Consider the following 27,570-nt stretch of genomic DNA (forward strand, 5'->3'; position numbering starts at 1 on the left):
TTTCCCTCTCCTAGGAATAATGGAAAAAATTTAGGTTGTCTTTCAGAAGATGATAGTTAACCATTTTATAGAAAGTGCAAGGATTTAGTAAATTCTATGTTCTGCATGTCTGCACCTCTGTTCCAAATGCAGGTCATCAGGCTTCTAATTAGGGGCCTCCAGAATGTGCTCAAACACTGAGATACATCCTCTCCTATGGATTGTATTATAGCTTTGTCCATTACAGGAGAGTGCTTTCATGGACATTGAAGTGATGTTACTATATTTGCCAGTGTTAATATGCTACTGTGGACCTAAATCTCACAAGTGACAACACAAAGCATCAGCATGAAAGTTTTCAAAAAAGTGAAAGGGTGGCATGCAGGCATGTTAATGTTTCTTTTTTTTTAAATGACCCATTGTTTCTGTCAGTCTTTCCTTTACAGTGTAACACTGAGCCATTCCATAATTGCTTTAAAATCCTTATCAATCAAGTTTTTTCCCATTCATCTGTTGGTTTGTTTGATTTTCTTGGCTCTTCCGGAGAGATAACTTTCAGTTGCGAAAGTAACAATAAAAGCTGGAGATGCCAGGGATTGAACCTGGGGCCTCATACATGCGAAGCATGCGCTCTACCACTGAGCTACATCCCCATTCATTTTGCATGAAGAGTGTTCGAGTGATTGCATCTTTATATGGTTTTCCAGTGCCACTACTTTCCAGTCATCTTAAGTAAATCTAAGAGGATGGAACGATGAGCACCATTATACTCTGATGGTAAGTAGAGAAACTGTGGTTTCCACAGGTGATCAGGATGGCAGTAGAGACACAATTCAAACTTTGGATGTTTGTGAGCATTCCTCATCAGCGATGGATTTTTTATCAGAAACCCTAGCAGTTGTAATGGAAGGCATGGAAATTTTCACAGTTGATGGTGAGCAGAGTACTGTCCGATAGCCTGTAGTCTGCTAGGAAATCATCCAGCTCTAAAAGATATTAAATGATCTGGAAGACTTTTGCAACCTGGTGTGTAGCATCCAAAGTGCATGTTGGAAACTTTTTGGCTAATAATATGGAAGAGTTCCTTTCGATGGGTTTTGAAAATCACCTGAGCTCTGAACGTTGAACATGCTATTTATCCATTCTTGAAGCACAATTGGGCATTGTATCCTTTAATTGTCATATTATTTAGTGAGTCTAACGGTTGAATACTCCCAAATCATTGTAGAATCTCGTCTGTGATTTAACATTCTTTCATAGAGCTCTTTCGTGCCTATATTTGAACCTTTCCTGTAAATCCCTCTTCAGTCTCTTATCTGGTGTATTACCTTTTCCAATAATCATAACATCTTCAAGAAGAATTAGTGAAATACAGGTCCTGAGGACTTTGGAACCATACTTTACAGATTTCAACAATTAATTGGTTCACTAGCTTGCTGACCATTTTCTTGTTTTTTTTTTAGATAGTATATTCTTCTCACCTCAAGCTGGACATCATTATGCCTTCTTAATTTCCCTCTCCTAGGAATAAGGGAAAAAAGGTAGGTTGTCTTGCAGAAAATGATAGTTAACCATTTTATAGAAAGTGCAAGGATTTAGTAAATTCTATGTTCAGCATGTCTTCACCTCTGTTCCAAAAGCAGGTCATCAGGCTTCTAATTCGGGGCCTCCAGAATGTGCTCAAACACTGAGATACATCCTCTCCTATGGATTGTATTATAACTTTGTCCATTACAGGAGAGTGCTTTCATGGACATTGAAGTGATGTTACTATATTTGCCAGTGTTAATATGCTACTGTGGACCTAAATCTCACAAGTGACAACACAAAGCATCAGCATGAAAGTTTTCAAAAAAGTGAAAGGGTGGCATGCAGGCATGTTAATGTTTCTTTTTTTTTAAATGACCCATTGTTTCTGTCAGTCTTTCCTTTACAGTGTAACACTGAGCCATTCCATAATTGCTTTAAAATCCTTATCAATCAAGTTTTTTCCCATTCATCTGTTGGTTTGTTTGATTTTCTTGGCTCTTCCGGAGAGATAACTTTCAGTTGCGAAAGTAACAATAAAAGCTGGAGATGCCAGGGATTGAACCCGGGGCCTCATACATGCGAAGCATGCGCTCTACCACTGAGCTGCATCCCCATTCATTTTGCATGAAGAGTGTTCGAGTGATTGCATCTTTATATGGTTTTCCAGTGCCACTACTTTCCAGTCATCTTAAGTAAATCTAAGAGGATGGAACGATGAGCACCATTATACTCTGATGGTAAGTAGAGAAACTGTGGTTTCCACAGGTGATCAGGATGGCAGTAGAGACACAATTCAAACTTTGGATGTTTGTGAGCATTCCTCATCAGCGATGGATTTTTTATCAGAAACCCTAGCAGTTGTAATGGAAGGCATGGAAATTTTCACAGTTGATGGTGAGCAGAGTACTGTCCGATAGCCTGTAGTCTGCTAGGAAATCATCCAGCTCTAAAAGATATTAAATGATCTGGAAGACTTTTGCAACCTGGTGTGTAGCATCCAAAGTGCATGTTGGAAACTTTTTGGCTAATAATATGGAAGAGTTCCTTTCGATGGGTTTTGAAAATCACCTGAGCTCTGAACGTTGAACATGCTATTTATCCATTCTTGAAGCACAATTGGGCATTGTATCCTTTAATTGTCCACTGAGCTACATCCCCATTCGTTTTGCATGAAGAGTGTTCGAGTGATTGCATCTTTATATGGTTTTCCAGTGCCACTACTTTCCAGTCATCTTAAGTAAATCTAAGAGGATGGAACGATGAGCACCATTATACTCTGATGGTAAGTAGAGAAACTGTGGTTTCCACAGGTGATCAGGATGGCAGTAGAGACACAATTCAAACTTTGGATGTTTGTGAGCATTCCTCATCAGCGATGGATTTTTTATCAGAAACCCTAGCAGTTGTAATGGAAGGCATGGAAATTTTCACAGTTGATGGTGAGCAGAGTACTGTCCGATAGCCTGTAGTCTGCTAGGAAATCATCCAGCTCTAAAAGATATTAAATGATCTGGAAGACTTTTGCAACCTGGTGTGTAGCATCCAAAGTGCATGTTGGAAACTTTTTGGCTAATAATATGGAAGAGTTCCTTTCGATGGGTTTTGAAAATCACCTGAGCTCTGAACGTTGAACATGCTATTTATCCATTCTTGAAGCACAATTGGGCATTGTATCCTTTAATTGTCATATTATTTAGTGAGTCTAACGGTTGAATACTCCCAAATCATTGTAGAATCCCGTCTGTGATTTAACATTCTTTCATAGAGCTCTTTCGTGCCTATATTTGAACCTTTCCTGTAAATCCCTCTTCAGTCTCTTATCTGGTGTATTACCTTTTCCAATAATCATAACATCTTCAAGAAGAATTAGTGAAATACAGGTCCTGAGGACTTTGGAACCATACTTTACAGATTTCAACAATTAATTGGTTCACAAGCTTGCTGACCATTTTCTTGGTTTTTTTTTAGATAGTATATTCTTCTCACCTCAAGCTGGACATCATTATGCCTTCTTAATTTCCCTCTCCTAGGAATAAGGGAAAAAAGGTAGGTTGTCTTGCAGAAGATGATAGTTAACCATTTTATAGAAAGTGCAAGGATTTAGTAAATTCTATGTTCAGCATGTCTTCACCTCTGTTCCAAAAGCAGGTCATCAGGCTTCTAATTCGGGGCCTCCAGAATGTGCTCAAACACTGAGATACATCCTCTCCTATGGATTGTATTATAGCTTTGTCCATTACAGGAGAGTGCTTTCATGGACATTGAAGTGATGTTACTATATTTGCCAGTGTTAATATGCTACTGTGGACCTAAATCTCACAAGTGACAACACAAAGCATCAGCATGAAAGTTTTCAAAAAAGTGAAAGGGTGGCATGCAGGCATGTTAATGTTTCTTTTTTTTAAAATGACCCATTGTTTCTGTCAGTCTTTCCTTTACAGTGTAACACTGAGCCATTCCATAATTGCTTTAAAATACTTATCAATCAAGTTTTTTCCCATTCATCTGTTGGTTTGTTTGATTTTCTTGGCTCTTCCGGAGAGATAACTTTCAGTTGCGAAAGTAACCATAAAAGCTGGAGATGCCGGGGATTGAACCTGGGGCCTCATACATGCGAAGCATGCGCTCTACCACTGAGCTACATCCCCATTCGTTTTGCATGAAGAGTGTTCGAGTGATTGCATCTTTATATGGTTTTCCAGTGCCACTACTTTCCAGTCATCTTAAGTAAATCTAAGAGGATGGAACGATGAGCACCATTATACTCTGATGGTAAGTAGAGAAACTGTGGTTTCCACAGGTGATCAGGATGGCAGTAGAGACACAATTCAAACTTTGGATGTTTGTGAGCATTCCTCATCAGCGATGGATTTTTTATCAGAAACCCTAGCAGTTGTAATGGAAGGCATGGAAATTTTCACAGTTGATGGTGAGCAGAGTACTGTCCGATATCCTGTAGTCTGCTAGGAAATCATCCAGCTCTAAAAGATATTAAATGATCTGGAAGACTTTTGCAACCTGGTGTGTAGCATCCAAAGTGCATGTTGGAAACTTTTTGGCTAATAATATGGAAGAGTTCCTTTCGATGGGTTTTGAAAATCACCTGAGCTCTGAACGTTGAACATGCTATTTATCCATTCTTGAAGCACAATTGGGCATTGTATCCTTTAATTGTCATATTATTTAGTGAGTCTAACGGTTGAATACTCCCAAATCATTGTAGAATCCCGTCTGTGATTTAACATTCTTTCATAGAGCTCTTTCGTGCCTATATTTGAACCTTTCCTGTAAATCCCTCTTCAGTCTCTTATCTGGTGTATTACCTTTTCCAATAATCATAACATCTTCAAGAAGAATTAGTGAAATACAGGTCCTGAGGACTTTGGAACCATACTTTACAGATTTCAACAATTAATTGGTTCACAAGCTTGCTGACCATTTTCTTGTTTTTTTTTTAGATAGTATATTCTTCTCACCTCAAGCTGGACATCATTATGCCTTCTTAATTTCCCTCTCCTAGGAATAAGGGAAAAAAGGTAGGTTGTCTTGCAGAAGATGATAGTTAACCATTTTATAGAAAGTGCAAGGATTTAGTAAATTCTATGTTCAGCATGTCTTCACCTCTGTTCCAAAAGCAGGTCATCAGGCTTCTAATTCGGGGCCTCCAGAATGTGCTCAAACACTGAGATACATCCTCTCCTATGGATTGTATTATAGCTTTGTCCATTACAGGAGAGTGCTTTCATGGACATTGAAGTGATGTTACTATATTTGCCAGTGTTAATATGCTACTGTGGACCTAAATCTCACAAGTGACAACACAAAGCATCAGCATGAAAGTTTTCAAAAAAGTGAAAGGGTGGCATGCAGGCATGTTAATGTTTCTTTTTTTTTAAATGACCCATTGTTTCTGTCAGTCTTTCCTTTACAGTGTAACACTGAGCCATTCCATAATTGCTTTAATATCCTTATCAATCAAGTTTTTTCCTATTCATCTGTTGGTTTGTTTGATTTTCTTGGCTCTTACGGAGAGATAACTTTCAGTTGCGAAAGTAACCATAAAAGCTGGAGATGCCGGGGATTGAACCCGGGGCCTCATACATGCGAAGCATGCGCTCTACCACTGAGCTACATCCCCATTCGTTTTGCATGAAGAGTGTTCGAGTGATTGCATCTTTATATGGTTTTCCAGTGCCACTACTTTCCAGTCATCTTAAGTAAATCTAAGAGGATGGAACGATGAGCACCATTATACTCTGATGGTAAGTAGAGAAACTGTGGTTTCCACAGGTGATCAGGATGGCAGTAGAGACACAATTCAAACTTTGGATGTTTGTGAGCATTCCTCATCAGCGATGGATTTTTTATCAGAAACCCTAGCAGTTGTAATGGAAGGCATGGAAATTTTCACAGTTGATGGTGAGCAGAGTACTGTCCGATAGCCTGTAGTCTGCTAGGAAATCATCCAGCTCTAAAAGATATGAAATGATCTGGAAGACTTTTGCAACCTGGTGTGTAGCATCCAAAGTGCATGTTGGAAACTTTTTGGCTAATAATATGGAAGAGTTCCTTTCGATGGGTTTTGAAAATCACCTGAGCTCTGAACGTTGAACATGCTATTTATCCATTCTTGAAGCACAATTGGGCATTGTATCCTTTAATTGTCATATTATTTAGTGAGTCTAACGGTTGAATACTCCCAAATCATTGTAGAATCTCGTCTGTGATTTAACATTCTTTCATAGAGCTCTTTCGTGCCTATATTTGAACCTTTCCTGTAAATCCCTCTTCAGTCTCTTATCTGGTGTATTACCTTTTCCAATAATCATAACATCTTCAAGAAGAATTAGTGAAATACAGGTCCTGAGGACTTTGGAACCATACTTTACAGATTTCAACAATTAATTGGTTCACAAGCTTGCTGACCATTTTCTTGGTTTTTTTTTAGATAGTATATTCTTCTCACCTCAAGCTGGACATCATTATGCCTTCTTAATTTCCCTCTCCTAGGAATAAGGGAAAAAAGGTAGGTTGTCTTGCAGAAGATGATAGTTAACCATTTTATAGAAAGTGCAAGGATTTAGTAAATTCTATGTTCAGCATGTCTTCACCTCTGTTCCAAAAGCAGGTCATCAGGCTTCTAAATCGGGGTCTCCAGAATGTGCTCAAACACTGAGATACATCCTCTCCTATGGATTGTATTATAGCTTTGTCCATTACAGGAGAGTGCTTTCATGGACATTGAAGTGATGTTACTATATTTGCCAGTGTTAATATGCTACTGTGGACCTAAATCTCACAAGTGACAACACAAAGCATCAGCATGAAAGTTTTCAAAAAAGTGAAAGGGTGGCATGCAGGCATGTTAATGTTTCTTTTTTTTTAAATGACCCATTGTTTCTGTCAGTCTTTCCTTTACAGTGTAACACTGAGCCATTCCATAATTGCTTTAAAATCCTTATCAATCAAGTTTTTTCCTATTCATCTGTTGGTTTGTTTGATTTTCTTGGCTCTTACGGAGAGATAACCATAAAAGCTGGAGATGCCGGGGATTGAACCCGGGGCCTCATACATGCGAAGCATGCGCTCTACCACTGAGCTACATCCCCATTCGTTTTGCATGAAGAGTGTTCGAGTGATTGCATCTTTATATGGTTTTCCAGTCATCTTAAGTAAATCTAAGAGGATGGAACGATGAGCACCATTATACTCAGATGGTAAGTAGAGAAACTGTGGTTTCCACAGGTGATCAGGATGGCAGTAGAGACACAATTCAAACTCCAGTCATCTTAAGTAAATCTAAGAGGATGGAACGATGAGCACCATTATACTCTGATGGTAAGTAGAGAAACTGTGGTTTCCGCAGGTGATCAGGATGGCAGTAGAGACACAATTCAAACTTTGGATGTTTGTGAGCATTCCTCATCAGCAATGGATTTTTTATCAGAAACCCTAGCAGTTGTAATGGAAGGCATGGAAATTTTCACAGTTGATGGTCAGCAGAGTACTGTCCGATAGCCTGTAGTCTGCTAGGAAATCATCCAGCTCTAAAAGATATTAAATGATCTGAAAGACTTTTGCAACCTGGTGTGTAGCATCCAAAGTGCATGTTGGAAACTTTTTGGCTAATAATATGGAAGAGTTCCTTTCGATGGGTTTTGAAAATCACCTGAGCTCTGAACGTTGAACATGCTATTTATCCATTCTTGAAGCACAATTGGGCATTGTATCCTTTAATTGTCATATTATTTAGTGAGTCTAACGGTTGAATACTCCCAAATCATTGTAGAATCTCGTCTGTGATTTAACATTCTTTCATAGAGCTCTTTCGTGCCTATATTTGAACCTTTCCTGTAAATCCCTCTTCAGTCTCTTATCTGGTGTATTACCTTTTCCAATAATCATAACATCTTCAAGAAGAATTAGTGAAATACAGGTCCTGAGGACTTTGGAACCATACTTTACAGATTTCAACAATTAATTGGTTCACAAGCTTGCTGACCATTTTCTTGGTTTTTTTTTAGATAGTATATTCTTCTCACCTCAAGCTGGACATCATTATGCCTTCTTAATTTCCCTCTCCTAGGAATAAGGGAAAAAAGGTAGGTTGTCTTGCAGAAGATGATAGTTAACCATTTTATAGAAAGTGCAAGGATTTAGTAAATTCTATGTTCAGCATGTCTTCACCTCTGTTCCAAAAGCAGGTCATCAGGCTTCTAAATCGGGGTCTCCAGAATGTGCTCAAACACTGAGATACATCCTCTCCTATGGATTGTATTATAGCTTTGTCCATTACAGGAGAGTGCTTTCATGGACATTGAAGTGATGTTACTATATTTGCCAGTGTTAATATGCTACTGTGGACCTAAATCTCACAAGTGACAACACAAAGCATCAGCATGAAAGTTTTCAAAAAAGTGAAAGGGTGGCATGCAGGCATGTTAATGTTTCTTTTTTTTTAAATGACCCATTGTTTCTGTCAGTCTTTCCTTTACAGTGTAACACTGAGCCATTCCATAATTGCTTTAAAATCCTTATCAATCAAGTTTTTTCCTATTCATCTGTTGGTTTGTTTGATTTTCTTGGCTCTTACGGAGAGATAACCATAAAAGCTGGAGATGCCGGGGATTGAACCCGGGGCCTCATACATGCGAAGCATGCGCTCTACCACTGAGCTACATCCCCATTCGTTTTGCATGAAGAGTGTTCGAGTGATTGCATCTTTATATGGTTTTCCAGTCATCTTAAGTAAATCTAAGAGGATGGAACGATGAGCACCATTATACTCAGATGGTAAGTAGAGAAACTGTGGTTTCCACAGGTGATCAGGATGGCAGTAGAGACACAATTCAAACTCCAGTCATCTTAAGTAAATCTAAGAGGATGGAACGATGAGCACCATTATACTCTGATGGTAAGTAGAGAAACTGTGGTTTCCGCAGGTGATCAGGATGGCAGTAGAGACACAATTCAAACTTTGGATGTTTGTGAGCATTCCTCATCAGCAATGGATTTTTTATCAGAAACCCTAGCAGTTGTAATGGAAGGCATGGAAATTTTCACAGTTGATGGTCAGCAGAGTACTGTCCGATAGCCTGTAGTCTGCTAGGAAATCATCCAGCTCTAAAAGATATTAAATGATCTGAAAGACTTTTGCAACCTGGTGTGTAGCATCCAAAGTGCATGTTGGAAACTTTTTGGCTAATAATATGGAAGAGTTCCTTTCGATGGGTTTTGAAAATCACCTGAGCTCTGAACGTTGAACATGCTATTTATCCATTCTTGAAGCACAATTGGGCATTGTATCCTTTAATTGTCATATTATTTAGTGAGTCTAACGGTTGAATACTCCCAAATCATTGTAGAATCTCGCCTGTGATTTAACATTCTTTCTTAGAGCTCTTTCGTGCCTATATATGATCCTTTCCAGTAAATCCCTCTTCAGTCTCTTATCTGGTGTATTGCCTTTTCCAATAAACATAACATCTTCAAGAAGAATTAGTGAAATACAGGTCCTGAGGACTTTGGAAAAATAATTTACAGATTTCCACAATTAATTGGTTCACTAGCTTGCTGACCATTTCCTTGTTTTTTTTAAGATAGTATATTCTTGTCTCCTCAAGCTGGACATAATTATGCCTTCTTAATTTCCCTCTCCTAGGAATAATGGAAAAAAGGTAGGTTGTCTTGCAGAAGATGATAATTAACCATTTTATAGAAAGTGCAAGGATTTAGTAAATTCTATGTTCAGCATGTCTTCACCTCTGTTTCAAATGCAGGTCATCAGGCTTCTAATTAGGGGCCTCCAGAATGCGCTCAAACACTGAGATACATCCTCTCCTATGGATTGTATTATAGCTTTGTCCATTACAGGAGAGTGCTTTCATGGACATTGAAGTGATGTTACTATATTTGCCACTGTTAATATGCTACTGTGGACCTAAATTTCACAAGTGACAACACAAAACATCAGCATGAAAGTTTTCAAAAAAGTGAAAGGGTGGCGTGCAGGCATGTTAATGTTTCTTTTTTTTTAAATGACCCATTTTTTTGTCAGTCTTTCCTTTACAGTGTAACACTGAGCCATTCCATAATTGCTTTAAAATCCTTATCAATCAAGTTTTTTCCCATTCATCTGTTGGTTTGTTTGATTTTCTTGGCTCTTCCGGAGAGATAACTTTCAGTTGCGAAATAACCATAAAAGCTGGAGATGCCGGGGATTGAACCCGGGGCCTCATACATGCAAAGCATGCGCTCTACCACTGAGCTACATCCCCATTCGTTTTGAATAAAGGGTGTTCGAGTGATTGCATCTTTATATGGTTTTCCAGTGCCACTACTTTCCAGTCATCTTAAGTAAATCTAAGAGGATGGAACGATGAGCACCATTATACTCTGATGGTAAGTAGAGAAACTGTGGTTTCCGCAGGTGATCAGGATGGCAGTAGAGACACAATTCAAACTTTGGATGTTTGTGAGCATTCCTCATCAGCAATGGATTTTTTATCAGAAACCCTAGCAGTTGTAATGGAAGGCATGGAAATTTTCACAGTTGATGGTCAGCAGAGTACTGTCCGATAGCCTGTAGTCTGCTAGGAAATCATCCAGCTCTAAAAGATATTAAATGATTTGAAAGACTTTTGCAACCTGGTGTGTAGCATCCAAAGTGCATGTTGGAAACTTTTTGGCTAATAATATGGAAGAGTTCCTTTCGATGGGTTTTGAAAATCACCTGAGCTCTGAACGTTGAACATGCTATTTATCCATTCTTGAAGCACAATTGGGCATTGTATCCTTTAATTGTCATATTATTTAGTGAGTCTAACGGTTGAATACTCCCAAATCATTGTAGAATCTCGCCTGTGATTTAACATTCTTTCTTAGAGCTCTTTCGTGCCTATATATGATCCTTTCCAGTAAATCCCTCTTCAGTCTCTTATCTGGTGTATTGCCTTTTCCAATAAACATAACATCTTCAAGAAGAATTAGTGAAATACAGGTCCTGAGGACTTTGGAAAAATAATTTACAGATTTCCACAATTAATTGGTTCACTAGCTTGCTGACCATTTCCTTGTTTTTTTTAAGATAGTATATTCTTGTCTCCTCAAGCTGGACATAATTATGCCTTCTTAATTTCCCTCTCCTAGGAATAATGGAAAAAAGGTAGGTTGTCTTGCAGAAGATGATAATTAACCATTTTATAGAAAGTGCAAGGATTTAGTAAATTCTATGTTCAGCATGTCTTCACCTCTGTTCCAAATGCAGGTCATCAGGCTTCTAATTAGGGGCCTCCAGAATGCGCTCAAACACTGAGATACATCCTCTCCTATGGATTGTATTATAGCTTTGTCCATTACAGGAGAGTGCTTTCATGGACATTGAAGTGATGTTACTATATTTGCCACTGTTAATATGCTACTGTGGACCTAAATTTCACAAGTGACAACACAAAACATCAGCATGAAAGTTTTCAAAAAAGTGAAAGGGTGGCGTGCAGGCATGTTAATGTTTCTTTTTTTTTAAATGACCCATTTTTTTGTCAGTCTTTCCTTTACAGTGTAACACTGAGCCATTCCATAATTGCTTTAAAATCCTTATCAATCAAGTTTTTTCCCATTCATCTGTTGGTTTGTTTGATTTTCTTGGCTCTTCCGGAGAGATAACTTTCAGTTGCGAAATAACCATAAAAGCTGGAGATGCCGGGGATTGAACCCGGGGCCTCATACATGCAAAGCATGCGCTCTACCACTGAGCTACATCCCCATTCGTTTTGAATAAAGGGTGTTCGAGTGATTGCATCTTTATATGTTTTTCCAGTGCCTCTACTTTCCAGTCATCTTAAGTAAATCTAAGAGGATGGAACGATGAGCACCATTATACTCTGATGGTAAGTAGAGAAACTGTGGTTTCCGCAGGTGATCAGGATGGCAGTAGAGACACAATTCAAACTTTGGATGTTTGTGAGCATTCCTCATCAGCGATGGATTTTTTATCAGAAACCCTAGCAGTTGTAATGGAAGGTATGGAAATTTTCACAGTTGATGGTCAGCAGAGTACTGTCCGATAGCCTGTAGTCTGCTAGGAAATCATCCAGCTCTAAAAGATATTAAATGATCTGGAAGACTTTTGCAACCTGGTGTGTAGCATCCAAAGTGCATGTTGGAAACTTTTTGGCTAATAATATGGAAGAGTTCCTTTCGATGGGTTTTGAAAATCACCTGAGCTCTGAACGTTGAACATGCTATTTATCCATTCTTGAAGCACAATTGGGCATTGTATCCTTTAATTGTCATATTATTTAGTGAGTCTAACGGTTGAATACTCCCAAATCATTGTAGAATCTCGTCTGTGATTTAACATTCTTTCATAGAGCTCTTTCGTGCCTATATTTGAACCTTTCCTGTAAATCCCTCTTCAGTCTCTTATCTGGTGTATTACCTTTTCCAATAATCATAACATCTTCAAGAAGAATTAGTGAAATACAGGTCCTGAGGACTTTGGAACCATACTTTACAGATTTCAACAATTAATTGGTTCACAAGCTTGCTGACCATTTTCTTGGTTTTTTTTTAGATAGTATATTCTTCTCACCTCAAGCTGGACATCATTATGCCTTCTTAATTTCCCTCTCCTAGGAATAAGGGAAAAAAGGTAGGTTGTCTTGCAGAAGATGATAGTTAACCATTTTATAGAAAGTGCAAGGATTTAGTAAATTCTATGTTCAGCATGTCTTCACCTCTGTTCCAAAAGCAGGTCATCAGGCTTCTAATTCGGGGCCTCCAGAATGTGCTCAAACACTGAGATACATCCTCTCCTATGGATTGTATTATAGCTTTGTCCATTACAGGAGAGTGCTTTCATGGACATTGAAGTGATGTTACTATATTTGCCAGTCTTAATATGCTACTGTGGACCTAAATCTCACAAGTGACAACACAAAGCATCAGCATGAAAGTTTTCAAAAAAGTGAAAGGGTGGCATGCAGGCATGTTAATGTTTCTTTTTTTTTAAATGACCCATTGTTTCTGTCAGTCTTTCCTTTACAGTGTAACACTGAGCCATTCCATAATTGCTTTAAAATCCTTATCAATCAAGTTTTTTCCTATTCATCTGTTGGTTTGTTTGATTTTCTTGGCTCTTCCAGAGAGATAACTTTCAGTTGCGAAAGTAACCATAAAAGCTGGAGATGTCGGGGATTGAACCCGGGGCCTCATACATGCGAAGCATGCGCTCTACCACTGAGCTACATCCCCATTCGTTTTGCATGGAGAGTGTTCGAGTGATTGCATCTTTATATGGTTTTCCAGTCATCTTAAGTAAATCTAAGAGGATGGAACGATGAGCACCATTATACTCTGATGGTAAGTAGAGAAACTGTGGTTTCCACAGGTGATCAGGATGGCAGTAGAGACACAATTCAAACTCCAGTCATCTTAAGTAAATCTAAGAGGATGGAACGATGAGCACCATTATACTCTGATGGTAAGTAGAGAAACTGTGGTTTCCGCAGGTGATCAGGATGGCAGTAGAGACACAATTCAAACTTTGGATGTTTGTGAGCATTCCTCATCAGCAATGGATTTTTTATCAGAAACCCTAGCAGTTGTAATGGAAGGCATGGAAATTTTCACAGTTGATGGTCAGCAGAGTACTGTCCGATAGCCTGTAGTCTGCTAGGAAATCATCCAGCTCTAAAAGATATTAAATGATCTGAAAGACTTTTGCAACCTGGTGTGTAGCATCCAAAGTGCATGTTGGAAACTTTTTGGCTAATAATATGGAAGAGTTCCTTTCGATGGGTTTTGAAAATCACCTGAGCTCTGAACGTTGAACATGCTATTTATCCATTCTTGAAGCACAATTGGGCATTGTATCCTTTAATTGTCATATTATTTAGTGAGTCTAACGGTTGAATACTCCCAAATCATTGTAGAATCTCGACTGTGATTTAACATTCTTTCTTAGAGCTCTTTCGTGCCTATATATGATCCTTTCCAGTAAATCCCTCTTCAGTCTCTTATCTGGTGTATTGCCTTTTCCAATAAACATAACATCTTCAAGAAGAATTAGTGAAATACAGGTCCTGAGGACTTTGGAAAAATAATTTACAGATTTCCACAATTAATTGGTTCACTAGCTTGCTGACCATTTCCTTGTTTTTTTTAAGATAGTATATTCTTGTCTCCTCAAGCTGGACATAATTATGCCTTCTTAATTTCCCTCTCCTAGGAATAATGGAAAAAAGGTAGGTTGTCTTGCAGAAGATGATAATTAACCATTTTATAGAAAGTGCAAGGATTTAGTAAATTCTATGTTCAGCATGTCTTCACCTCTGTTCCAAATGCAGGTCATCAGGCTTCTAATTAGGGGCCTCCAGAATGCGCTCAAACACTGAGATACATCCTCTCCTATGGATTGTATTATAGCTTTGTCCATTACAGGAGAGTGCTTTCATGGACATTGAAGTGATGTTACTATATTTGCCACTGTTAATATGCTACTGTGGACCTAAATTTCACAAGTGACAACACAAAACATCAGCATGAAAGTTTTCAAAAAAGTGAAAGGGTGGCGTGCAGGCATGTTAATGTTTCTTTTTTTTTAAATGACCCATTTTTTTGTCAGTCTTTCCTTTACAGTGTAACACTGAGCCATTCCATAATTGCTTTAAAATCCTTATCAATCAAGTTTTTTCCCATTCATCTGTTGGTTTGTTTGATTTTCTTGGCTCTTCCGGAGAGATAACTTTCAGTTGCGAAATAACCATAAAAGCCGGGGATTGAACCCGGGGCCTCATACATGCAAAGCATGCGCTCTACCACTGAGCTACATCCCCATTCGTTTTGAATAAAGGGTGTTCGAGTGATTGCATCTTTATATGGTTTTCCAGTGCCACTACTTTCCAGTCATCTTAAGTAAATCTAAGAGGATGGAACGATGAGCACCATTATACTCTGATGGTAAGTAGAGAAACTGTGGTTTCCGCAGGTGATCAGGATGGCAGTAGAGACACAATTCAAACTTTGGATGTTTGTGAGCATTCCTCATCAGCAATGGATTTTTTATCAGAAACCCTAGCAGTTGTAATGGAAGGCATGGAAATTTTCACAGTTGATGGTCAGCAGAGTACTGTCCGATAGCCTGTAGTCTGCTAGGAAATCATCCAGCTCTAAAAGATATTAAATGATTTGAAAGACTTTTGCAACCTGGTGTGTAGCATCCAAAGTGCATGTTGGAAACTTTTTGGCTAATAATATGGAAGAGTTCCTTTCGATGGGTTTTGAAAATCACCTGAGCTCTGAACGTTGAACATGCTATTTATCCATTCTTGAAGCACAATTGGGCATTGTATCCTTTAATTGTCATATTATTTAGTGAGTCTAACGGTTGAATACTCCCAAATCATTGTAGAATCTCGCCTGTGATTTAACATTCTTTCTTAGAGCTCTTTCGTGCCTATATATGATCCTTTCCAGTAAATCCCTCTTCAGTCTCTTATCTGGTGTATTGCCTTTTCCAATAAACATAACATCTTCAAGAAGAATTAGTGAAATACAGGTCCTGAGGACTTTGGAAAAATAATTTACAGATTTCCACAATTAATTGGTTCACTAGCTTGCTGACCATTTCCTTGTTTTTTTTAAGATAGTATATTCTTGTCTCCTCAAGCTGGACATAATTATGCCTTCTTAATTTCCCTCTCCTAGGAATAATGGAAAAAAGGTAGGTTGTCTTGCAGAAGATGATAATTAACCATTTTATAGAAAGTGCAAGGATTTAGTAAATTCTATGTTCAGCATGTCTTCACCTCTGTTCCAAATGCAGGTCATCAGGCTTCTAATTAGGGGCCTCCAGAATGCGCTCAAACACTGAGATACATCCTCTCCTATGGATTGTATTATAGCTTTGTCCATTACAGGAGAGTGCTTTCATGGACATTGAAGTGATGTTACTATATTTGCCACTGTTAATATGCTACTGTGGACCTAAATTTCACAAGTGACAACACAAAACATCAGCATGAAAGTTTTCAAAAAAGTGAAAGGGTGGCGTGCAGGCATGTTAATGTTTCTTTTTTTTTAAATGACCCATTTTTTTGTCAGTCTTTCCTTTACAGTGTAACACTGAGCCATTCCATAATTGCTTTAAAATCCTTATCAATCAAGTTTTTTCCCATTCATCTGTTGGTTTGTTTGATTTTCTTGGCTCTTCCGGAGAGATAACTTTCAGTTGCGAAATAACCATAAAAGCTGGAGATGCCGGGGATTGAACCCGGGGCCTCATACATGCAAAGCATGCGCTCTACCACTGAGCTACATCCCCATTCGTTTTGAATAAAGGGTGTTCGAGTGATTGCATCTTTATATGTTTTTCCAGTGCCTCTACTTTCCAGTCATCTTAAGTAAATCTAAGAGGATGGAACGATGAGCACCATTATACTCTGATGGTAAGTAGAGAAACTGTGGTTTCCGCAGGTGATCAGGATGGCAGTAGAGACACAATTCAAACTTTGGATGTTTGTGAGCATTCCTCATCAGCGATGGATTTTTTATCAGAAACCCTAGCAGTTGTAATGGAAGGTATGGAAATTTTCACAGTTGATGGTCAGCAGAGTACTGTCCGATAGCCTGTAGTCTGCTAGGAAATCATCCAGCTCTAAAAGATATTAAATGATCTGGAAGACTTTTGCAACCTGGTGTGTAGCATCCAAAGTGCATGTTGGAAACTTTTTGGCTAATAATATGGAAGAGTTCCTTTCGATGGGTTTTGAAAATCACCTGAGCTCTGAACGTTGAACATGCTATTTATCCATTCTTGAAGCACAATTGGGCATTGTATCCTTTAATTGTCATATTATTTAGTGAGTCTAACGGTTGAATACTCCCAAATCATTGTAGAATCTCGTCTGTGATTTAACATTCTTTCATAGAGCTCTTTCGTGCCTATATTTGAACCTTTCCTGTAAATCCCTCTTCAGTCTCTTATCTGGTGTATTACCTTTTCCAATAATCATAACATCTTCAAGAAGAATTAGTGAAATACAGGTCCTGAGGACTTTGGAACCATACTTTACAGATTTCAACAATTAATTGGTTCACAAGCTTGCTGACCATTTTCTTGGTTTTTTTTTAGATAGTATATTCTTCTCACCTCAAGCTGGACATCATTATGCCTTCTTAATTTCCCTCTCCTAGGAATAAGGGAAAAAAGGTAGGTTGTCTTGCAGAAGATGATAGTTAACCATTTTATAGAAAGTGCAAGGATTTAGTAAATTCTATGTTCAGCATGTCTTCACCTCTGTTCCAAAAGCAGGTCATCAGGCTTCTAATTCGGGGCCTCCAGAATGTGCTCAAACACTGAGATACATCCTCTCCTATGGATTGTATTATAGCTTTGTCCATTACAGGAGAGTGCTTTCATGGACATTGAAGTGATGTTACTATATTTGCCAGTCTTAATATGCTACTGTGGACCTAAATCTCACAAGTGACAACACAAAGCATCAGCATGAAAGTTTTCAAAAAAGTGAAAGGGTGGCATGCAGGCATGTTAATGTTTCTTTTTTTTTAAATGACCCATTGTTTCTGTCAGTCTTTCCTTTACAGTGTAACACTGAGCCATTCCATAATTGCTTTAAAATCCTTATCAATCAAGTTTTTTCCTATTCATCTGTTGGTTTGTTTGATTTTCTTGGCTCTTACGGAGAGATAACTTTCAGTTGCGAAAGTAACCATAAAAGCTGGAGATGTCGGGGATTGAACCCGGGGCCTCATACATGCGAAGCATGCGCTCTACCACTGAGCTACATCCCCATTCGTTTTGCATGGAGAGTGTTCGAGTGATTGCATCTTTATATGGTTTTCCAGTCATCTTAAGTAAATCTAAGAGGATGGAACGATGAGCACCATTATACTCTGATGGTAAGTAGAGAAACTGTGGTTTCCACAGGTGATCAGGATGGCAGTAGAGACACAATTCAAACTCCAGTCATCTTAAGTAAATCTAAGAGGATGGAACGATGAGCACCATTATACTCTGATGGTAAGTAGAGAAACTGTGGTTTCCGCAGGTGATCAGGATGGCAGTAGAGACACAATTCAAACTTTGGATGTTTGTGAGCATTCCTCATCAGCAATGGATTTTTTATCAGAAACCCTAGCAGTTGTAATGGAAGGCATGGAAATTTTCACAGTTGATGGTCAGCAGAGTACTGTCCGATAGCCTGTAGTCTGCTAGGAAATCATCCAGCTCTAAAAGATATTAAATGATCTGAAAGACTTTTGCAACCTGGTGTGTAGCATCCAAAGTGCATGTTGGAAACTTTTTGGCTAATAATATGGAAGAGTTCCTTTCGATGGGTTTTGAAAATCACCTGAGCTCTGAACGTTGAACATGCTATTTATCCATTCTTGAAGCACAATTGGGCATTGTATCCTTTAATTGTCATATTATTTAGTGAGTCTAACGGTTGAATACTCCCAAATCATTGTAGAATCTCGACTGTGATTTAACATTCTTTCTTAGAGCTCTTTCGTGCCTATATATGATCCTTTCCAGTAAATCCCTCTTCAGTCTCTTATCTGGTGTATTGCCTTTTCCAATAAACATAACATCTTCAAGAAGAATTAGTGAAATACAGGTCCTGAGGACTTTGGAAAAATAATTTACAGATTTCCACAATTAATTGGTTCACTAGCTTGCTGACCATTTCCTTGTTTTTTTTAAGATAGTATATTCTTGTCTCCTCAAGCTGGACATAATTATGCCTTCTTAATTTCCCTCTCCTAGGAATAATGGAAAAAAGGTAGGTTGTCTTGCAGAAGATGATAATTAACCATTTTATAGAAAGTGCAAGGATTTAGTAAATTCTATGTTCAGCATGTCTTCACCTCTGTTCCAAATGCAGGTCATCAGGCTTCTAATTAGGGGCCTCCAGAATGCGCTCAAACACTGAGATACATCCTCTCCTATGGATTGTATTATAGCTTTGTCCATTACAGGAGAGTGCTTTCATGGACATTGAAGTGATGTTACTATATTTGCCACTGTTAATATGCTACTGTGGACCTAAATTTCACAAGTGACAACACAAAACATCAGCATGAAAGTTTTCAAAAAAGTGAAAGGGTGGCGTGCAGGCATGTTAATGTTTCTTTTTTTTTAAATGACCCATTTTTTTGTCAGTCTTTCCTTTACAGTGTAACACTGAGCCATTCCATAATTGCTTTAAAATCCTTATCAATCAAGTTTTTTCCCATTCATCTGTTGGTTTGTTTGATTTTCTTGGCTCTTCCGGAGAGATAACTTTCAGTTGCGAAATAACCATAAAAGCTGGAGATGCCGGGGATTGAACCCGGGGCCTCATACATGCAAAGCATGCGCTCTACCACTGAGCTACATCCCCATTCGTTTTGAATAAAGGGTGTTCGAGTGATTGCATCTTTATATGTTTTTCCAGTGCCTCTACTTTCCAGTCATCTTAAGTAAATCTAAGAGGATGGAACGATGAGCACCATTATACTCTGATGGTAAGTAGAGAAACTGTGGTTTCCGCAGGTGATCAGGATGGCAGTAGAGACACAATTCAAACTTTGGATGTTTGTGAGCATTCCTCATCAGCGATGGATTTTTTATCAGAAACCCTAGCAGTTGTAATGGAAGGTATGGAAATTTTCACAGTTGATGGTCAGCAGAGTACTGTCCGATAGCCTGTAGTCTGCTAGGAAATCATCCAGCTCTAAAAGATATTAAATGATCTGGAAGACTTTTGCAACCTGGTGTGTAGCATCCAAAGTGCATGTTGGAAACTTTTTGGCTAATAATATGGAAGAGTTCCTTTCGATGGGTTTTGAAAATCACCTGAGCTCTGAACGTTGAACATGCTATTTATCCATTCTTGAAGCAGAATTGGGCATTGTATCCTTTAATTGTCATATTATTTAGTGAGTCTAACGGTTGAATACTCCCAAATCATTGTAGAATCTCGCCTGTGATTTAACATTCTTTCTTAGAGCTCTTTCGTGCCTATATATGATCCTTTCCAGTAAATCCCTCTTCAGTCTCTTATCTGGTGTATTGCCTTTTCCAATAAACATAACATCTTCAAGAAGAATTAGTGAAATACAGGTCCTGAGGACTTTGGAAAAATAATTTACAGATTTCCACAATTAATTGGTTCACTAGCTTGCTGACCATTTCCTTGTTTTTTTTAAGATAGTATATTCTTGTCTCCTCAAGCTGGACATAATTATGCCTTCTTAATTTCCCTCTCCTAGGAATAATGGAAAAAAGGTAGGTTGTCTTGCAGAAGATGATAATTAACCATTTTATAGAAAGTGCAAGGATTTAGTAAATTCTATGTTCAGCATGTCTTCACCTCTGTTCCAAATGCAGGTCATCAGGCTTCTAATTAGGGGCCTCCAGAATGCGCTCAAACACTGAGATACATCCTCTCCTATGGATTGTATTATAGCTTTGTCCATTACAGGAGAGTGCTTTCATGGACATTGAAGTGATGTTACTATATTTGCCACTGTTAATATGCTACTGTGGACCTAAATTTCACAAGTGACAACACAAAACATCAGCATGAAAGTTTTCAAAAAAGTGAAAGGGTGGCGTGCAGGCATGTTAATGTTTCTTTTTTTTTAAATGACCCATTTTTTTGTCAGTCTTTCCTTTACAGTGTAACACTGAGCCATTCCATAATTGCTTTAAAATCCTTATCAATCAAGTTTTTTCCCATTCATCTGTTGGTTTGTTTGATTTTCTTGGCTCTTCCGGAGAGATAACTTTCAGTTGCGAAATAACCATAAAAGCTGGAGATGCCGGGGATTGAACCCGGGGCCTCATACATGCAAAGCATGCGCTCTACCACTGAGCTACATCCCCATTCGTTTTGAATAAAGGGTGTTCGAGTGATTGCATCTTTATATGTTTTTCCAGTGCCTCTACTTTCCAGTCATCTTAAGTAAATCTAAGAGGATGGAACGATGAGCACCATTATACTCTGATGGTAAGTAGAGAAACTGTGGTTTCCGCAGGTGATCAGGATGGCAGTAGAGACACAATTCAAACTTTGGATGTTTGTGAGCATTCCTCATCAGCAATGGATTTTTTTATCAGAAACCCTAGCAGTTGTAATGGAAGGCATGGAAATTTTCACAGTTGATGGTCAGCAGAGTACTGTCCGATAGCCTGTAGTCTGCTAGGAAATCATCCAGCTCTAAAAGATATTAAATGATTTGAAAGACTTTTGCAACCTGGTGTGTAGCATCCAAAGTGCATGTTGGAAACTTTTTGGCTAATAATATGGAAGAGTTCCTTTCGATGGGTTTTGAAAATCACCTGAGCTCTGAACGTTGAACATGCTATTTATCCATTCTTGAAGCACAATTGGGCATTGTATCCTTTAATTGTCATATTATTTAGTGAGTCTAACGGTTGAATACTCCCAAATCATTGTAGAATCTCGCCTGTGATTTAACATTCTTTCTTAGAGCTCTTTCGTGCCTATATATGATCCTTTCCAGTAAATCCCTCTTCAGTCTCTTATCTGGTGTATTGCCTTTTCCAATAAACATAACATCTTCAAGAAGAATTAGTGAAATACAGGTCCTGAGGACTTTGGAAAAATAATTTACAGATTTCCACAATTAATTGGTTCACTAGCTTGCTGACCATTTCCTTGTTTTTTTTAAGATAGTATATTCTTGTCTCCTCAAGCTGGACATAATTATGCCTTCTTAATTTCCCTCTCCTAGGAATAATGGAAAAAAGGTAGGTTGTCTTGCAGAAGATGATAATTAACCATTTTATAGAAAGTGCAAGGATTTAGTAAATTCTATGTTCAGCATGTCTTCACCTCTGTTCCAAATGCAGGTCATCAGGCTTCTAATTAGGGGCCTCCAGAATGCGCTCAAACACTGAGATACATCCTCTCCTATGGATTGTATTATAGCTTTGTCCATTACAGGAGAGTGCTTTCATGGACATTGAAGTGATGTTACTATATTTGCCACTGTTAATATGCTACTGTGGACCTAAATTTCACAAGTGACAACACAAAACATCAGCATGAAAGTTTTCAAAAAAGTGAAAGGGTGGCGTGCAGGCATGTTAATGTTTCTTTTTTTTTAAATGACCCATTTTTTTGTCAGTCTTTCCTTTACAGTGTAACACTGAGCCATTCCATAATTGCTTTAAAATCCTTATCAATCAAGTTTTTTCCCATTCATCTGTTGGTTTGTTTGATTTTCTTGGCTCTTCCGGAGAGATAACTTTCAGTTGCGAAATAACCATAAAAGCTGGAGATGCCGGGGATTGAACCCGGGGCCTCATACATGCAAAGCATGCGCTCTACCACTGAGCTACATCCCCATTCGTTTTGAATAAAGGGTGTTCGAGTGATTGCATCTTTATATGTTTTTCCAGTGCCTCTACTTTCCAGTCATCTTAAGTAAATCTAAGAGGATGGAACGATGAGCACCATTATACTCTGATGGTAAGTAGAGAAACTGTGGTTTCCGCAGGTGATCAGGATGGCAGTAGAGACACAATTCAAACTTTGGATGTTTGTGAGCATTCCTCATCAGCGATGGATTTTTTATCAGAAACCCTAGCAGTTGTAATGGAAGGTATGGAAATTTTCACAGTTGATGGTCAGCAGAGTACTGTCCGATAGCCTGTAGTCTGCTAGGAAATCATCCAGCTCTAAAAGATATTAAATGATCTGGAAGACTTTTGCAACCTGGTGTGTAGCATCCAAAGTGCATGTTGGAAACTTTTTGGCTAATAATATGGAAGAGTTCCTTTCGATGGGTTTTGAAAATCACCTGAGCTCTGAACGTTGAACATGCTATTTATCCATTCTTGAAGCAGAATTGGGCATTGTATCCTTTAATTGTCATATTATTTAGTGAGTCTAACGGTTGAATACTCCCAAATCATTGTAGAATCTCGCCTGTGATTTAACATTCTTTCTTAGAGCTCTTTCGTGCCTATATATGATCCTTTCCAGTAAATCCCTCTTCAGTCTCTTATCTGGTGTATTGCCTTTTCCAATAAACATAACATCTTCAAGAAGAATTAGTGAAATACAGGTCCTGAGGACTTTGGAAAAATAATTTACAGATTTCCACAATTAATTGGTTCACTAGCTTGCTGACCATTTCCTTGTTTTTTTTAAGATAGTATATTCTTGTCTCCTCAAGCTGGACATAATTATGCCTTCTTAATTTCCCTCTCCTAGGAATAATGGAAAAAAGGTAGGTTGTCTTGCAGAAGATGATAATTAACCATTTTATAGAAAGTGCAAGGATTTAGTAAATTCTATGTTCAGCATGTCTTCACCTCTGTTCCAAATGCAGGTCATCAGGCTTCTAATTAGGGGCCTCCAGAATGCGCTCAAACACTGAGATACATCCTCTCCTATGGATTGTATTATAGCTTTGTCCATTACAGGAGAGTGCTTTCATGGACATTGAAGTGATGTTACTATATTTGCCACTGTTAATATGCTACTGTGGACCTAAATTTCACAAGTGACAACACAAAACATCAGCATGAAAGTTTTCAAAAAAGTGAAAGGGTGGCGTGCAGGCATGTTAATGTTTCTTTTTTTTTAAATGACCCATTTTTTTGTCAGTCTTTCCTTTACAGTGTAACACTGAGCCATTCCATAATTGCTTTAAAATCCTTATCAATCAAGTTTTTTCCCATTCATCTGTTGGTTTGTTTGATTTTCTTGGCTCTTCCGGAGAGATAACTTTCAGTTGCGAAATAACCATAAAAGCTGGAGATGCCGGGGATTGAACCCGGGGCCTCATACATGCAAAGCATGCGCTCTACCACTGAGCTACATCCCCATTCGTTTTGAATAAAGGGTGTTCGAGTGATTGCATCTTTATATGTTTTTCCAGTGCCTCTACTTTCCAGTCATCTTAAGTAAATCTAAGAGGATGGAACGATGAGCACCATTATACTCTGATGGTAAGTAGAGAAACTGTGGTTTCCGCAGGTGATCAGGATGGCAGTAGAGACACAATTCAAACTTTGGATGTTTGTGAGCATTCCTCATCAGCGATGGATTTTTTATCAGAAACCCTAGCAGTTGTAATGGAAGGTATGGAAATTTTCACAGTTGATGGTCAGCAGAGTACTGTCCGATAGCCTGTAGTCTGCTAGGAAATCATCCAGCTCTAAAAGATATTAAATGATCTGGAAGACTTTTGCAACCTGGTGTGTAGCATCCAAAGTGCATGTTGGAAACTTTTTGGCTAATAATATGGAAGAGTTCCTTTCGATGGGTTTTGAAAATCACCTGAGCTCTGAACGTTGAACATGCTATTTATCCATTCTTGAAGCAGAATTGGGCATTGTATCCTTTAATTGTCATATTATTTAGTGAGTCTAACGGTTGAATACTCCCAAATCATTGTAGAATCTCGCCTGTGATTTAACATTCTTTCTTAGAGCTCTTTCGTGCCTATATATGATCCTTTCCAGTAAATCCCTCTTCAGTCTCTTATCTGGTGTATTGCCTTTTCCAATAAACATAACATCTTCAAGAAGAATTAGTGAAATACATGTCCTGAGGACTTTTAAAAAATACTTTACAGATTTCCACAATTAATTGGTTCACTAGCTTGCTGACCATTTCCTTGTTTTTTTAAGATAGTATATTCTTGTCACCTCTAGCTGGACATCATTATGCCTTCTTATTTTCCCTCTCCTAGGAATAATGGAAAAAATTTAGGTTGTCTTTCAGAAGATGATAGTTAACCATTTTATAGAAAGTGCAAGGATTTAGTAAATTCTATGTTCTGCATGTCTTCACCTCTGTTCCAAATGCAGGTCATCAGGCTTCTAATTAGGGGCCTCCAGAATGTGCTCAAACACTGAGATACATCCTCTCCTATGGATTGTATTATAGCTTTGTCCATTACAGGAGAGTGCTTTCATGGACATTGAAGTGATGTTACTATATTTGCCAGTGTTAATATGCTACTGTGGACCTAAATCTCACAAGTGACAACACAAAGCATCAGCATGAAAGTTTTCAAAAAAGTGAAAGGGTGGCATGCAGGCATGTTAATGTTTCTTTTTTTTTAAATGACCCATTGTTTCTGTCAGTCTTTCCTTTACAGTGTAACACTGAGCCATTCCATAATTGCTTTAAAATCCTTATCAATCAAGTTTTTTCCCATTCATCTGTTGGTTTGTTTGATTTTCTTGGCTCTTCCGGAGAGATAACTTTCAGTTGCGAAATAACCATAAAAGCTGGAGATGCCGGGGATTGAACCCGGGGCCTCATACATGCAAAGCATGCGCTCTACCACTGAGCTACATCCCCATTCGTTTTGAATAAAGGGTGTTCGAGTGATTGCATCTTTATATGTTTTTCCAGTGCCTCTACTTTCCAGTCATCTTAAGTAAATCTAAGAGGATGGAACGATGAGCACCATTATACTCTGATGGTAAGTAGAGAAACTGTGGTTTCCGCAGGTGATCAGGATGGCAGTAGAGACACAATTCAAACTTTGGATGTTTGTGAGCATTCCTCATCAGCGATGGATTTTTTTATCAGAAACCCTAGCAGTTGTAATGGAAGGTATGGAAATTTTCACAGTTGATGGTCAGCAGAGTACTGTCCGATAGCCTGTAGTCTGCTAGGAAATCATCCAGCTCTAAAAGATATTAAATGATCTGGAAGACTTTTGCAACCTGGTGTGTAGCATCCAAAGTGCATGTTGGAAACTTTTTGGCTAATAATATGGAAGAGTTCCTTTCGATGGGTTTTGAAAATCACCTGAGCTCTGAACGTTGAACATGCTATTTATCCATTCTTGAAGCAGAATTGGGCATTGTATCCTTTAATTGTCATATTATTTAGTGAGTCTAACGGTTGAATACTCCCAAATCATTGTAGAATCTCGCCTGTGATTTAACATTCTTAGAGCTCTTTCGTGCCTATATATGATCCTTTCCAGTAAATCCCTCTTCAGTCTCTTATCTGGTGTATTGCCTTTTCCAATAAACATAACATCTTCAAGAAGAATTAGTGAAATACATGTCCTGAGGACTTTTAAAAAATACTTTACAGATTTCCACAATTAATTGGTTCACTAGCTTGCTGACCATTTCCTTGTTTTTTTAAGATAGTATATTCTTGTCACCTCTAGCTGGACATCATTATGCCTTCTTATTTTCCCTCTCCTAGGAATAATGGAAAAAATTTAGGTTGTCTTTCAGAAGATGATAGTTAACCATTTTATAGAAAGTGCAAGGATTTAGTAAATTCTATGTTCTGCATGTCTTCACCTCTGTTCCAAATGCAGGTCATCAGGCTTCTAATTAGGGGCCTCCAGAATGTGCTCAAACACTGAGATACATCCTCTCCTATGGATTGTATTATAGCTTTGTCCATTACAGGAGAGTGCTTTCATGGACATTGAAGTGATGTTACTATATTTGCCAGTGTTAATATGCTACTGTGGACCTAAATCTCACAAGTGACAACACAAAGCATCAGCCAGAAAGTTTTCAAAAAATTGAAAGGGTGGCATGCAGGCATGTTAATGTTTCTTTTTTTTTAAATGACCCATTGTTTCTGTCAGTCTTTCCTTTACAGTGTAACACTGAGCCATTCCATAATTGCTTTAAAATCCTTATCAATCAAGTTTTTTCCCATTCATCTGTTGGTTTGTTTGATTTTCTTGGCTCTTCCGGAGAGATAACTTTCAGTTGCGAAATAACCATAAAAGCTGGAGATGCCGGGGATTGAACCCGGGGCCTCATACATGCAAAGCATGCGCTCTACCACTGAGCTACATCCCCATTCGTTTTGAATAAAGGGTATTCGAGTGATTGCATCTTTATATGTTTTTCCAGTGCCTCTACTTTCCAGTCATCTTAAGTAAATCTAAGAGGATGGAACGATGAGCACCATTATACTCTGATGGTAAGTAGAGAAACTGTGGTTTCCGCAGGTGATCAGGATGGCAGTAGAGACACAATTCAAACTTTGGATGTTTGTGAGCATTCCTCATCAGCGATGGATTTTTTTATCAGAAACCCTAGCAGTTGTAATGGAAGGTATGGAAATTTTCACAGTTGATGGTCAGCAGAGTACTGTCCGATAGCCTGTAGTCTGCTAGGAAATCATCCAGCTCTAAAAGATATTAAATGATCTGGAAGACTTTTGCAACCTGGTGTGTAGCATCCAAAGTGCATGTTGGAAACTTTTTGGCTAATAATATGGAAGAGTTCCTTTCGATGGGTTTTGAAAATCACCTGAGCTCTGAACGTTGAACATGCTATTTATCCATTCTTGAAGCAGAATTGGGCATTGTATCCTTTAATTGTCATATTATTTAGTGAGTCTAACGGTTGAATACTCCCAAATCATTGTAGAATCTCGCCTGTGATTTAACATTCTTAGAGCTCTTTCGTGCCTATATATGATCCTTTCCAGTAAATCCCTCTTCAGTCTCTTATCTGGTGTATTGCCTTTTCCAATAAACATAACATCTTCAAGAAGAATTAGTGAAATACATGTC

General features: G+C 38.3%; 18 non-coding genes across 18 annotated transcripts; all 18 read right to left on the bottom strand.

The window, feature by feature from the left end:
- Positions 1-560: 560 nt before the first annotated feature.
- On the bottom strand, positions 561-632 carry TRNAA-CGC (transfer RNA alanine (anticodon CGC)). The gene has a single exon. It is a non-coding gene; the product is annotated as a tRNA-Ala (tRNA).
- A 1,418-nt stretch (positions 633-2,050) lies between these two features.
- Positions 2,051-2,122, bottom strand: TRNAA-CGC (transfer RNA alanine (anticodon CGC)). Its single transcript has one exon. It is a non-coding gene; the product is annotated as a tRNA-Ala (tRNA).
- A 1,963-nt stretch (positions 2,123-4,085) lies between these two features.
- On the bottom strand, positions 4,086-4,157 carry TRNAA-CGC (transfer RNA alanine (anticodon CGC)). The gene has a single exon. It is a non-coding gene; the product is annotated as a tRNA-Ala (tRNA).
- A 1,418-nt stretch (positions 4,158-5,575) lies between these two features.
- On the bottom strand, positions 5,576-5,647 carry TRNAA-CGC (transfer RNA alanine (anticodon CGC)). The gene has a single exon. It is a non-coding gene; the product is annotated as a tRNA-Ala (tRNA).
- A 1,399-nt stretch (positions 5,648-7,046) lies between these two features.
- TRNAA-CGC (transfer RNA alanine (anticodon CGC)) lies at positions 7,047-7,118 on the bottom strand. The gene has a single exon. It is a non-coding gene; the product is annotated as a tRNA-Ala (tRNA).
- Positions 7,119-8,622: 1,504 nt separating this feature from the next.
- TRNAA-CGC (transfer RNA alanine (anticodon CGC)) lies at positions 8,623-8,694 on the bottom strand. Its single transcript has one exon. It is a non-coding gene; the product is annotated as a tRNA-Ala (tRNA).
- A 1,520-nt stretch (positions 8,695-10,214) lies between these two features.
- Positions 10,215-10,286, bottom strand: TRNAA-UGC (transfer RNA alanine (anticodon UGC)). Its single transcript has one exon. It is a non-coding gene; the product is annotated as a tRNA-Ala (tRNA).
- A 1,415-nt stretch (positions 10,287-11,701) lies between these two features.
- Positions 11,702-11,773, bottom strand: TRNAA-UGC (transfer RNA alanine (anticodon UGC)). Its single transcript has one exon. It is a non-coding gene; the product is annotated as a tRNA-Ala (tRNA).
- Positions 11,774-13,191: 1,418 nt separating this feature from the next.
- TRNAA-CGC (transfer RNA alanine (anticodon CGC)) lies at positions 13,192-13,263 on the bottom strand. The gene has a single exon. It is a non-coding gene; the product is annotated as a tRNA-Ala (tRNA).
- Positions 13,264-14,774: 1,511 nt separating this feature from the next.
- TRNAA-UGC (transfer RNA alanine (anticodon UGC)) lies at positions 14,775-14,846 on the bottom strand. Its single transcript has one exon. It is a non-coding gene; the product is annotated as a tRNA-Ala (tRNA).
- A 1,415-nt stretch (positions 14,847-16,261) lies between these two features.
- Positions 16,262-16,333, bottom strand: TRNAA-UGC (transfer RNA alanine (anticodon UGC)). The gene has a single exon. It is a non-coding gene; the product is annotated as a tRNA-Ala (tRNA).
- A 1,418-nt stretch (positions 16,334-17,751) lies between these two features.
- Positions 17,752-17,823, bottom strand: TRNAA-CGC (transfer RNA alanine (anticodon CGC)). The gene has a single exon. It is a non-coding gene; the product is annotated as a tRNA-Ala (tRNA).
- A 1,520-nt stretch (positions 17,824-19,343) lies between these two features.
- TRNAA-UGC (transfer RNA alanine (anticodon UGC)) lies at positions 19,344-19,415 on the bottom strand. The gene has a single exon. It is a non-coding gene; the product is annotated as a tRNA-Ala (tRNA).
- A 1,415-nt stretch (positions 19,416-20,830) lies between these two features.
- Positions 20,831-20,902, bottom strand: TRNAA-UGC (transfer RNA alanine (anticodon UGC)). The gene has a single exon. It is a non-coding gene; the product is annotated as a tRNA-Ala (tRNA).
- A 1,416-nt stretch (positions 20,903-22,318) lies between these two features.
- On the bottom strand, positions 22,319-22,390 carry TRNAA-UGC (transfer RNA alanine (anticodon UGC)). The gene has a single exon. It is a non-coding gene; the product is annotated as a tRNA-Ala (tRNA).
- A 1,415-nt stretch (positions 22,391-23,805) lies between these two features.
- Positions 23,806-23,877, bottom strand: TRNAA-UGC (transfer RNA alanine (anticodon UGC)). The gene has a single exon. It is a non-coding gene; the product is annotated as a tRNA-Ala (tRNA).
- A 1,415-nt stretch (positions 23,878-25,292) lies between these two features.
- Positions 25,293-25,364, bottom strand: TRNAA-UGC (transfer RNA alanine (anticodon UGC)). The gene has a single exon. It is a non-coding gene; the product is annotated as a tRNA-Ala (tRNA).
- A 1,412-nt stretch (positions 25,365-26,776) lies between these two features.
- On the bottom strand, positions 26,777-26,848 carry TRNAA-UGC (transfer RNA alanine (anticodon UGC)). Its single transcript has one exon. It is a non-coding gene; the product is annotated as a tRNA-Ala (tRNA).
- Positions 26,849-27,570: the final 722 nt, after the last annotated feature.

Source organism: Mixophyes fleayi, chromosome 3 (genome assembly GCF_038048845.1).
Source record: "Mixophyes fleayi isolate aMixFle1 chromosome 3, aMixFle1.hap1, whole genome shotgun sequence".
Lineage (NCBI taxonomy): Eukaryota > Metazoa > Chordata > Amphibia > Anura > Limnodynastidae > Mixophyes > Mixophyes fleayi.